The following is a 12,481-nucleotide window of genomic DNA, read 5'->3' as shown; positions in this document are numbered from 1 at the left end:
GGAAGAACATATTAACCTCTGCCTGTGATTTCCAGAAAACCATTCTAATTTAGCAAGTAATTATGGGTCACATGTAGGACAAAGAGCTGGATAATCTTGGATTACCCACAGGAAGCTTTGTCTCCAAGGCAACCCCCCAATGGTGGGGCTGCTGATGCAAAGGCCAGTCCGCTAATGAACTGGGAAAGATAACTGGCTCTCCCACCCAGCAGAGCCAAGGAAATGGACACAACAATTAGAAGGCTATTGAATAATTCGGTGTTAGAGAATAAATGCCTCCAAAAGCCAGCAGAGAAAAAAAAACATTTAAGGAATGGAGATAATTATCACTGCTCCGCTAGGCCAGGGTTATAGGGCTCCACTTAGGCCACGGTGAGCTCAATCCAGGTCAAGCTTTACGAGTTTTGCCAAGTGTCCTGCTAAATCTCATCTTCAGCACCTTTCTATAACCTCGTCACCTACAACCTGGTTTACTCCGCTGAACACCTTACTTACCACCCTAGGCCAGGAGAGTGGCCCAAGGGACTTGGAAAAGGAAGGCAGAAGGAGTGTTCTCTACCAGAGTCTCCATTAGCCCAGGGGAGATTGAAAATTAAGATGAAATGGCATGAGACTTTTAGGTCAGGTTGGTAAAGGTGGATGGGTGCGGGTGAGTGAGCCCAGGAGATGCCACCACAGACGAAGGGAAGGCCAAAAGCAGCGCGAAGGGAACCCGGAGAGGTGGAACAGAAAACAACCCCCTCTATTTCCTCAGTGCTCCCTCTACTCCTCCCTAACACCACTGTCCACACCCCTGGCAAGGTTAACTCTTCACCTACTCCAGTCTTCCCTCCTGCCCCCTAAGCCATCCTTGACCCCTGTGAGACCTTCACACCCCTTCTCTGGCGGCTTCTACACCACCCTGCAGTCCCAGCCTCAGGCGCTCTTTCTGAGTTTGCACGTGGTCCACCTGGCGTAGGTTTTCAATCTTGTGGCATCTAAATGGAATGTTTATGGAATAAACTATGCTAATGATGAAGGGACCGCTGTGGTTTGGGTCTGAAGTGTCTCTCAGGGCCAGATGCCTGCTGTTTAGCGCTCCGCCTTTTGCCATTGGGAGGTGCTGGAATCTTTTGGGGGAGGTGATGTCTAGGGGGTGTTTTCCAGCTAATGAGGGCATGTGTTTGAAGGAGAAAGCGGGACCTCATTCTTGCTTCCTCTTAAAAAAGGTGTATTTTATTTTTGTTTAGTGTAGGTGTGTGTGGGCGTGTGCACATGAGTCCGAGTACTTGCTGAGGCCAGAAAGGGGCGTTCGGTCTCCTGGAGCTAGAGTTACACACAGGCAGCTCCGAGACTCCTGGTATGGGTGCTAGGGGCAGAACTCCAGTCCTCTGCCAGAGCAGCAAGCTCTCTCCACTGCTATGCTGTCTCTGTATAGTGTCTGGTGCCACATACTTCCACCACTTCTGAAAGCCCAGAGCGAGGGGAACAATTGTTTGTGTCCTGAAATGCCGGCGACGATGAGAGAAATCGTGTTTTTCTCTTGGTAAGTTAATTACCTCATGTAGATGTTGTGGTGACGGAAAGCTGGTCAAGGCAGGAACGAGCCCTAAGCGTTGACTAATAGGAAAGGCAAAAGGAAAGACGTCTGGTTCGGCAAAGCTTAAAACTTCTGGGGAGTTGAGACCCAAATAGGATTACTAAATGAGAAGCAGCAGTCCAGAGAAGATCTAGAAAAACATGCAGTCATTGGCCTAACAGTAAAACATTAAAATGAGGGGGCTGGTCAGACAGCTGAGTAAGTAAAACACTTACTGCTGAATCCTGAGTTTCTGGGACTCACGTAGTAGAGAGAGAACTGACTTCTGAAAATTGTCCTCTAATGTCTACATGAGCAGTATGGTATATATATTCACACACACACACACACATACACACACACACACACACACACACTAAGTAAGTAAATAAATGCGAAAGAAAATAAAGGAAAACAGAGATGCCAATTTCATAGAGGAACATGGAGAAGATTTACTTGTTTGTTGAAAACACATGGGTGAGGAGACACATGTGTGCTCCTCAGGGCTGGGATGAGGGAAAGCGTGTGTACCCTCCTCTGAGGCGTTTGAAGGGCTACGTGTGTTTACACAAGGAAAGGGAACTGGCAGAGAGAAGGGGGCAATCTGTTCTTTCTCTGAGTGTTTGTAAACAGATTTAGAACTCTAGGGCAGACAGTAAACTTGGGAGCACAGACAGCCATCGGATCTGCTCGGGAGGCCGAGCTCACCTGCAGTGGCTTGTCTTCTGGCTGCGGACACAGTCCAGGAGTCCGCAACAAGGTGTTCCACGTATATAATGCTGATAATAACTTCAATTTCTGGAGTAAATCTCAGATGTACGAGGCTATACCTGAAACACCGGAAATATGCCAGAAGAGAATCTGTAAGTTTAATTACTTCATCCATCCGTCCATCCATCCGTCCGTCCGTCCGTCCATCCATCCATCCACTCATTCAGGCGCCTGTCATCTACTGTTACCAGAGAGATCTTTCCTGGCCTGCCTCCCGTCAAAGGTAGGTGAAGGTTCGTTCCTAATGCTTTCAGGCTTTATGGTTGGCTCTCAGGTACTAACATTCCAGCTTCTGGGGTCTGCCTTGGGGAAAAAGAAATTTTGGATTCTAGGTTTGTGTTCGGTGGAATGAAAAGGGCAAGACAGGAATGGAAGAGAAAAGTGGAGAGAAACTTTGTTTCTGAGGTTGGAGCATTACACTTGGAAGCCCGACATGATAAAGACGTCAACAACTTCAAGGAAATTTCAATTTATGAAATTGTTAAGTGCCACAGAAACAAGCAAACAAATCCAGAAAAAAGGGACAGAAAGCGACAGAAAGTGGGACGGTGCAGGAGGGAATGGGGCCCTTCAGTGGGCAGCTCTCAGAAGTCCTCCCGTGGAGGCCACCTGATCCGAGGGACAAATGAACCCCAAGTGAGGAAGGATAAAGGGGCAAGTGTCTCAGAGAAGAGACAGTAAAGACATCTGTCTCTCTCAAATAAAATAAAATAAAATAAAGAGTAAATTGAAGAGGCACTGACATGCACACATGCACTTGTACACAAGAACACACAAATACAGAAACATATACACACATACACCAAATAAAATGGGAAAATTACAAGTGCTCGTTAGAACATGGAGAAATCTGAAGACTCTTACATTGCTGGTGGAACTCTCTATTAAATTAGGACTCTACCCTTCTCAAGCTCTAATACTGAGTATTCAGTCCTGGCTGATCTGATACCCCATCCTCATACGAAGATTTTTCTAATTAGGCCAATTGAACGGTTTTATAATTAAGTTCAATGTAATGTCCGTGCATGCTATTTTTGTCAAATTAATTTACAAAGGAAAAACACTGATAGATTGTGTGTCCCGGGTTTTATATGACTATCAGTGAAAATGTGGTCACTGAACTGATGGAGGCCTCATGGACCGACCCTTCTGCTGGCTTTTTCAGAAGCTGCAGCCAGCTGGCAAATAGCTTCCCCAGCCTCCTGCGGGAGCATCTGCTATTGTGTGGAGATTATCAGCCCCTCCCACCCGCACTGCTCCCTACCCTCCAAGCTCAGGCCGCTCATTAACTCATTAGAAGCTGCTTCACTAGTAGTTAGGGGGGCTCTGGTGGCCGGTGACTGCGGCTTGGGTGTTGGAGGCACCTGACTTGGTTTGAAGTCTTCAGATGACCATCCGCTCCGACACTGTACACAACCTCAGGAATCAGTCTATCTGGGTGAGGAGATCTTATAGTAATGTCTGCCTTGTGCACAGGACACAGGCCGGGTTTCATTTATTGCAAGAATCCCAATTTTTGGTGGATGTTAAACGCATAGGTATAGGAACGACCAAGTGAATCAAACTGACAAACACAGTGGCTGTCCTCTTAGGAGTACATTTGTCCATGCCAATGAAAAGATCCTTCCGTATGACTGATTTGGGGCTGACTTAAAGTCTAGGTGGCACTACATTGTATAAGTATATGTAGTATACACAGATATATAACTGGCTTTCTGATATACTCAGGAACCTCATGGCAGGTGACTGGAAAACTCTTCAACTTGTGAGTCAAACCCCTGTGCAGAAAAAAAAAAAAACAACCAAAAACCAACCAACCAACCAACCAAACAAACAAACAAAAAACCAGTATGGGGCTGGAGAGAAGGCTCAGCTAAGAGCCAACAGCACTTTCTGCTCTTGCGGTGGACCTGGATTCGATTCTCAGGACCAAGATGATGATCTATAATCATTCATAATTCCAGTTCTTGGGGATCCAGAATCCTTTTCTGGCCTCTGTGAGCATTAGGCAGGCATGAAGTGTACATATAGGGACACGAAAGGCAAAGCCCTTATACACATACAGCAAAAATATATCTAAAACAAAGAAAAACAGTTGCAAGTTTGCTGGTTGAAGCGGATCTAGAATTTAGTGCAATTTAGCCACTTCCTCTGACCTGGAAGATTTTGAACCCATCACTTAATCTGAGGAACAGCATTCAGAAACACCTGGCAGGTGTTTTCTGGCCCTGGGGCTCTAAGAGTCGTGGGCAGTGTTCCCTCTCTGTATCTCCTAGGTTCTCTTCTTCTTCAGATCTACAGTTTCTACGTCCGGCTCACCTTTGGTTTTGCACAAATTCTTTTTGCCTACTGGGACTCTGTTCCTCAGCTTTATTTCCTCCTCCCAATTATCCCATGCCAGCTCTGAATTACGGACCCTCTCTGCATGTCAGGCGGGGCTTGAAGGATTCTTCACAGGATCCATTCACTTCCCAAGGATAAAACCCAACTTTGTTTACTGAGTGTCTGCGCACATCACGTGCTCAGATTTACAGGCTGACCCATGTCGTGTTAGTTTTGTATTTGATTGGCTGGTGTGCTGCAGCGTGGGTTTTACATTAAGACAGCACAGAAAAGGCAAGAATAGAAGACAAACACAGGGTCACTGGTCTCGAGTGGGTCACTGCTGTGTCAGGAAATCAGCCTTCAAGAAGGATTTAACCGCAAGTGAGAAATACTCTAAGAAGTGCTAACTCTGTGGCATGCTTTGTAAATCCGATAAAATACCCCACAGACACCTTACAGACCCTCCTGGAGGTCAGGAAACAGACTGAGAGGAAGCAGGATAAAGCACTTGCTTCCTGGTTCACCCTCAAATTCACGGTGTCCTGACTTTCCGGAATCCTTTGGCAGAGCTGGCCAGGCTCAGTGCCCTTTAAAAGATGCTTCTGTGCTGGACGGTGGTGGCACACACCTTTAATCCCAGCCCTTGGGAGGCAGAGGCAGGCAGATCTCCGTGAGTTCTAGGCCAGCTTGGTCTACAAAGAGAATTCCAGGATAGCCAGGACTATTACACAAAGAAACCTTGTCTAGAAAAACCAAAAGAAAGAAAAACAAAAAGATGTTTCTGGAAGCTCATGTTTGCACTACACAGGGACTCCTCTCTGCCTGCCACTACACTGTGCTGTCTGTGATACAAACAAAACACCACAAAAACCAAACAATTAGTGACCTTGAATTCAAGTACACGTTAAATGTTTTGTTTTTTCTTTCTGCTAAATGTAAGTCTCTTTTTAGAGACTTGGAAAACATAAAAAAGCAAAGAGGATCAATAATAACAACAACAGCACCCCTCCCCAAAAGTAAGACCCCAAATGAGAATAAATCCAACTCAGGGTCATGTAGGTAAGGCAAGCCTGGTTTCTTGTCTCCACCTTGTTGAACACCATGTTTCCAGTATGGGGGAAGTGTACCGAAGATACCTTTCTCATAGCCTATGGCAAGCCACTTCCAAAGGGCGCAGGGAAAACTTTCTGAGAGGCAAGATGCTGGTCAGCCCAGACATAAATTCAGGTGCAGGATGGGAATGGAAAGGCAGAAACTGCTGGACTAAGACGGTGCACTCACTCTTTTCTGGAAAGGTTTGAAACCGCCCTGGGCTCTTTTCCCCCTTGCATCAAACTTCCCTCCGGCACACAGAGACCCAGTTTTATTTTTGTTGAGCTACGTAAGGTTTCTCCCTTCACTCCCTCTCATTAACTCCACTCCTTCAGATTCCCTCGCTTTTCTAACGATTAAAGTCGTGGGCTTTTTAAAAAAGGCCTCCAATTAGCACCTCATCAGCTCCAATTAGAGCAGACAAAAGCAGTGTAAAGATAACTCAGTGAGAGGGGCGGGCACAACATCATGTAATCACTTAAGACAGGCATTGAGCATTCTCCGGGCGACCCACACTGGGCCTATTCACCTTTCTTTCTTCCCTTTGGAAGCATTTAAGACTGTTTGGCTGGGAAGACAGGCCCCCCAGGAGTCTCATAATTCCTCATTCAGAGGCTACCTGTTTACTTCTCAGCGAGTCCAAGGACCTAAACAATCCCATATTGTATGCCTGCTTCCTTAAATTCCAGATCCTTAATAGTGTGTTTTCAGTGGCCCTCAGAACAAGTTAAAGGCCCGCTTTATACTCCCAGAGGGTCCTCCTTGTACTGTCTTCTAATTACAGGAGAGAGTAACAATGTATTTTTTTTCAATGAGAGTTCTTTGGAGCAGTTAATTTGGTGCCTGTACTAAATGCCCCCAAACATTAATTAGGGTGGAAGAAACCCTAATTTCCTCAGCAGCTTTCCCTCCATTTAGTTCCCTCGTTTTCGCATAGGCCTGGACGAGTCTCCATAATGAAATTACCTCATTAATGCCTTTTTATTCTTCACAGTAACTCATTCAAAACCGACCATTTAGCTTTAATTGAATGCTGTCAAAAGGAAAAAGGTGCATTCATGGCTTTGATTAGCAAAAAATTTTCCCCCCTGAGGGGCGGACAGATTTAAATTATGAAGACGGTGAGCAGTGAGCTATAATTGGGTCCAAGCAGCACTTCAGGCAAGCTGAAATGCTTTCAAAGCTGGGGCTGGCCAGCCTGTGGACTATTAACTATGTCCAGGGCCTTGTTCTCTATTTGAATTGATGGCAACTTAACTATCCAAAAGAAAATGGGGTTTACTTTTTGTTTAATACACAGTGGGGTTCTATTTACCCACAGAGCGATCGTTTCCCCATGAGCCCCATCTTTGTTCCCCGGATAATTTATTATTTGTGCTTTCTAACACGAGTTCTGGAGGGTGCCATGCACGGTGCTGTTTCCAGGGAGAAATTTAACGATAGGCAGTACACATACTGAGCAACCAACTGGGCTGCTGGCCCAGGACCTCACCGGGGCAGGCACAGGAAGGTGTGCTCCAGTCAGGAGCAAGTGGATGTTACAGGACCTTGGGAAATAAACCACCCAGAAGAGAGGTTTCTTATTCGATGCAACAGTTCTGGGAAGATGTCAAGTGTCAACGAAAAGACAGAGTTTCACAGGCCTGAGAAAGTGCCCCAGATTCACGGTGAGGGCAGGTCCAGAGGCTGCTGGACCAGAAGATTGGGGTGAAGCACTGTACTTTCAGTTTTGAAGGCAGGGCTGCTTTCTGGTAACATCTAGAAAGGGCAAGTGCATTGAAACCAGCTCAAATTTAATATGTGTATGCAGAAGGCAACCAGCATCACCAGCAGTATCGCTCTAGTGCTAATGACATCTATGTTCCGTGTAAAGTGACATACCATGTGTGTCATGATGCATCTGAGAACCAGAAATACATGGTATGGGCCATGCTGGGGCCAAAGTGCCAGTTCATTATGAAGCATGAGGGATAGAGAAGAGGCAAGAGGAAGGGAGGAATGGTAGAGGGGGAGAGAGGGAGGGAGGGAAGGAAGAGGAAGGGAGGGGAGAGAGAGAAGAAAGGAGGAACTAGGGAGAGGAAGAGAGAGGGAGAAAAGGAGAAATGTACAAGCCTCAGAGTGGCTCAGTCGATGGTGGAGAACCAAAGAGAAAAACCCAAACTGAAACAACATTGCTACGTCCTTCAGAGCCTGAAATAGTCAACAAAGCGGTGTGGACAGGCAACAGGATGGAGTCAGACAGGTCTGCCTACTGGTCCAACCTCTGATGGATTCAGGTTCTTCACTTTTCCTCAGCTATTTAGTTTCTTCATTTGTTCAGTGGAGATAATCAGCCCATGGGAGAACATATGGGAAGAATATGACATTGGCAATCCTTGTAATCTCAGCCAGCAAGGCGGAGCTGGCATCAGAGGCCACCAACCCAAGCAACTTCAAACCCTCAGAAAGGACCCAAGAGGCCTTGCTTTCTACACATTGGCATTGATTCATATATTAAATATTTTTGATTTACCAGATAGTATTTAAGTGAGAACTATTTTTAAAGCCATGTTATTAAAAATGCTGTATATTTCTAAGCAAGGGTTTCAATATTTTGGACACAAAACTCCTATGCAGGTAACTCTAAGGCTGTAGAAAACACCGACACTGGGGAACATGTGTTTTCCTACATGGAATCATAGAAACTCTGTCAGATAATTAGTATGTATTCACTTCCTCATCAATGCCCAGACCAATGTAGTATTTGCAAAAGGCCCTCTTTATCAAGATAAAAATGCCAGAACGTTAGTTTATTGTTATTTAGCAAATAGCCCACGACACCAGTGTGAGAATCAATTGTTTTTGATCTTTGTCCATCATTCACCAGGCTTGGTCACTGTTGAGGTGGCTATCATACATCCGTGATCTAAACCGTTATGTCACTAAGGTGAAATCATGTTCAGGTTTTGTGAGCATTGGGAAACACAGACCTGCCGCTGTGATCTTTCCAGGGCAAAGGTCCTTTGAGATAGCTGCTGGCTTTCTCCTTACTCAGCAGAATGACTTCTCCTTCATCTGTGTTCTCCTCCCTCCCTCCCTCCCTTCCTTTTTCCTTCCTTCCTTTCTTCCTTCCCCCTTCCTGTGAATACATCACACTTTCTCCAATACCTGTAGGTTACAAGGCTTGCTCAAGTAAGTTCAGATGTGTCTTTTACTATAAATGGTGCTCCTTGGGAGATTTCTGGAAAATTGTGGTTTACAACTTGGAAAGTAGAAAAACAATATACATTAGGGCTTAAAAATTGCTCACACCCTCCGCCACCCCTATTTTTGAGACAGGATCTTACTATGTAGTCCTTGCTGGTCCAGAACTCACTTTGTAGACCAAGCTGACCTCAAACTCACAGAGATCCACTTGACTTTGCTTTCTGAGTGCTGAGGTTAAAGGGTGTGTGCCACTATGCCTAGTCTGGATTTTTCTATCTTAACATTTTTATTTGGAACACCTCTTTATAAAAGGAAGATTCTATCTGTGTAGGCATGCTTCCCAGAAAATGCTCATTGTACTGTGATTCTTGATTCTTGGTTGGCAGGAGACCTGAGCAGACTGCAGGAGTAGGCAATCCCCTACTCAAGTCCCTGTCATTTTCCTTATCATTCTGTCTGCCTCGGGGGAGTTGCATGGGTGCAGGGACAGGCCATGCACTGAAATGGAGACTCAGAGAGCTGGAGAGATTGACAAGGATGCATAGCCTGGAAAGCAGAGCTGGGTTATAATGTACTTTTAACCGAACCACAGATGCCAGGAGCAAGGACTACAATGGATCCATCCCTTCTGAGGGAGTGGCCCCCATACGCCTTGGTCTGTAGCTTCTAATCTCTAGGACTGGGCGGTAACATTTCCTGTCTTTGGATCATCCAACTTATGGCAACTGATTTTGACAGCCCCAAATAATGAACATACATTCTTCACAAGTACTTTCAGAATGAGTTAACATTGTTATAAATAATTGGGCTTCCACTGATGTCATCACGAATAGAGTAGTTTGCTATATACATCAAATTGTATACTTTTAATTGTTTATCAATTGTTTTTCCTCCAAAGATCTTCATATGACTTTTGATCACTAATAAATATTTACTAGAAAAAAAAACAGCCCAGGTGACACTCTTTCCTTCCCTCCCGAATTCACTTGTCAAATGGTCTACCTATACGCAGCTTCATTTGAGGCTGATTTACACTGTAGAGAAAACCCTGGATGTTACTGTGTCCTAACAGGAAGTCACTTCCATCTCTTCTTGCTAAAATGAAGCCAACATGTACACATCAAAAACTATAAGGAAATTAACGAAGCCCTTGATGAGAACAGGGGGTGGAAACTGATCAGGCAGGGCAGGGACCCCAAAGTGACACCTTTAAGAATGTCTTTGCTGCAGTCCAGGGATGAAGAAGTGACTTCTGCTTCCTTGTCGCCTCTCCTCCTAAATGACCACCTCTGCCCAGAGGCTGTACATCAGGATGCGTCCTAAGCCAACAGGAGGCACATGGACACTCATGGTCAGTCCTGGACTGACTGGCTCCTCCCCCTCCCCTGCTTCACTGCAGTTTTAGCTACAAGTCCGTTAAAAAGCCCAGACTAGCATCTTGATGGTACTCTATTTCCCAGGATCGCCTCCAGCAATAAAAATCTCTCTCTTCTTCTCTTTTTTCTCTCTTCCCCTCCCTCCCTCTTTAGTGCCCAACTGTCTGTAATAAACATCTCTCTAAAAATTCACCCTTTATGGTTCATGAATTTCATTCTTCATATTTGAGAGATAAGAACTCAAAAGCCACTGACTTGGGTGACTTTGGTAGTTGTCAAGTTTTGAGAATCCTAGCTCCCCAAGCCAAGATTCCCCAAGAACCAAGAAAGGATCTGTTGTTCTTAGAGACACCCCTATATTCCCACATCACCCACCATGACTGAACACTTAACAGTCGACTTACAGACATTTCCTCAATCTAATTGTCAAAATAACTCTATAAAGCTCTTCATTTTTCTGCATTATTTACTTGTTTGTTTGGCATGCAGGTTTGAACTTAGGGCCACACTCATCTTTTTACTTTTTATTTTGAGACAGGGTTTCATTAACTTGTCTAGGTTGGTCTTGAACTCAGCCTATAGTCCAGCTAGGCCTTGAATTTTTTTTCCACTTAGTATTTTTTCTTTTCTTTTCTTTTTTTTTTTTTTTTTTTGGTTTTTTGAGACAGGGTTTCTCTGTGGTTTTGGAGCCTGTCCTGGAACTAGCTCTCGTAGACCAGGCTGGTCTCGAACTCACAGAGATCCGCCTGCCTCTGCCTCCCGAGTGCTGGGATTAAAGGCGTGCGCCTAAAATTTTATTTTATTTAAATAACTTTTTTTTCATTTATTTTACATACTGACTGCAGTTTCCCCTCCCTCCTCTCCTCGAGCCTTAAATTTTATCACTTGTCCTGCATCAGCCTACATTTGAGAGATAAAGATATAAGGTACTGAGTCACAGTTCTGGGTCCAGAACACCAGCAGGCAGTATACAGAGTCCAGAAGCTCTGGCTCCCATCTGTTTCTTACTCAGACAAACCATCACTGAAAGCAACTCCTAAGCCCGCCTGCAATGCATGCTTCTATCAGCATATTGGTATCCCGACACCAGAACATTGTCTGCATGCAGCCCTGGGTACATTCTTGGACCTTTGTTACTGCCCATCCTGCTGGGCAGCTTGGCAAAGGGCCCTCGCGTATCTCTTTGTCCATGTGCTGAGCTGGGTTTTAATGCAGAGTTATCTGAAATGAATTTCCTTTGCAGGGATTCACACAAGACAGGAGGAAGGCTGCCAATATGTTCAAATCACACAGGAGCATCGGCCGTGAAGTTTGTCCCTGGGGAGGACAATGTGTGGAACAGGCTGTGACCGGGCTTTGCTTGGAGGACCCGGAAAGACAGGAAGAGGAGGACATGAGCTCAGCGAAAAGTCACAGTGGGATTTGCACTGTCTAATCTTAGAAATAATCCTAGTAGCTGGGTACCACAGACAGTACTTAGTGATTTTCTTTTGGCTGTAACAAAACATCTAGCAAAATCAACGTAAGGAAGAAAGGAAAGGCTTGAGAGTGTAGTCTGTCACAGTGGTGAAGACCTGGTGTCAGGAGTGTGAGGCAGCTAGTCACGTCACGTCTGAAGTAGTAAACAGATAAATTCGGGTGCTAGCTGGCTTCCTTCTTTTTATTGAGAACTCTATGCCCTAGAAGTACGATGCAACATTCATCCCCAGTGGGTCTTTCCCCTTCAGTGAAGTCTCTCTGTGAAAAACCCCTACAGATACATCCTGAAGCATGTCTCCTAGATGATTCCAAATCCTGACAAGTTGACGGTCACAATTAGTTATCACAGCCAGTTTGAGTAACTCTAAGCAAGCCAGAAGACCAAGCTGTATCTAGTGTTCCCATGATCGGGGGCACCGATTGTTTCCTACTGGAGTGAAGAACACAGAGGGCTGCGAAAATCGAGACACTGAGTATCTTGAATGAGGTAGAACCAGAGAATGAGTGAACAGCCATGGAAAACGAATAAGAAACTGGTTTGGAAGTGCCCAGGACAGTGGCTGGGATAGAGTGGGTGCCTAAGAAATGCCCATTTACCTGCCCTGTCTCAGGCACTGCTATCCCGTTACTGGGAGTGAGAAGACAGAACAATAAGGCCGGCTATATTACGGGATCACACAACAGCAAAGGATGC

This window comes from Microtus oregoni, unplaced genomic scaffold (assembly GCF_018167655.1).
Source record: "Microtus oregoni isolate MIOR12 unplaced genomic scaffold, Mior012 000057F_ref0000458, whole genome shotgun sequence".
Classification (NCBI taxonomy): domain Eukaryota; kingdom Metazoa; phylum Chordata; class Mammalia; order Rodentia; family Cricetidae; genus Microtus; species Microtus oregoni.
The sequence above is the reverse complement of the archived record's forward strand: the minus strand, read 5'-3'. Positions refer to the sequence as shown.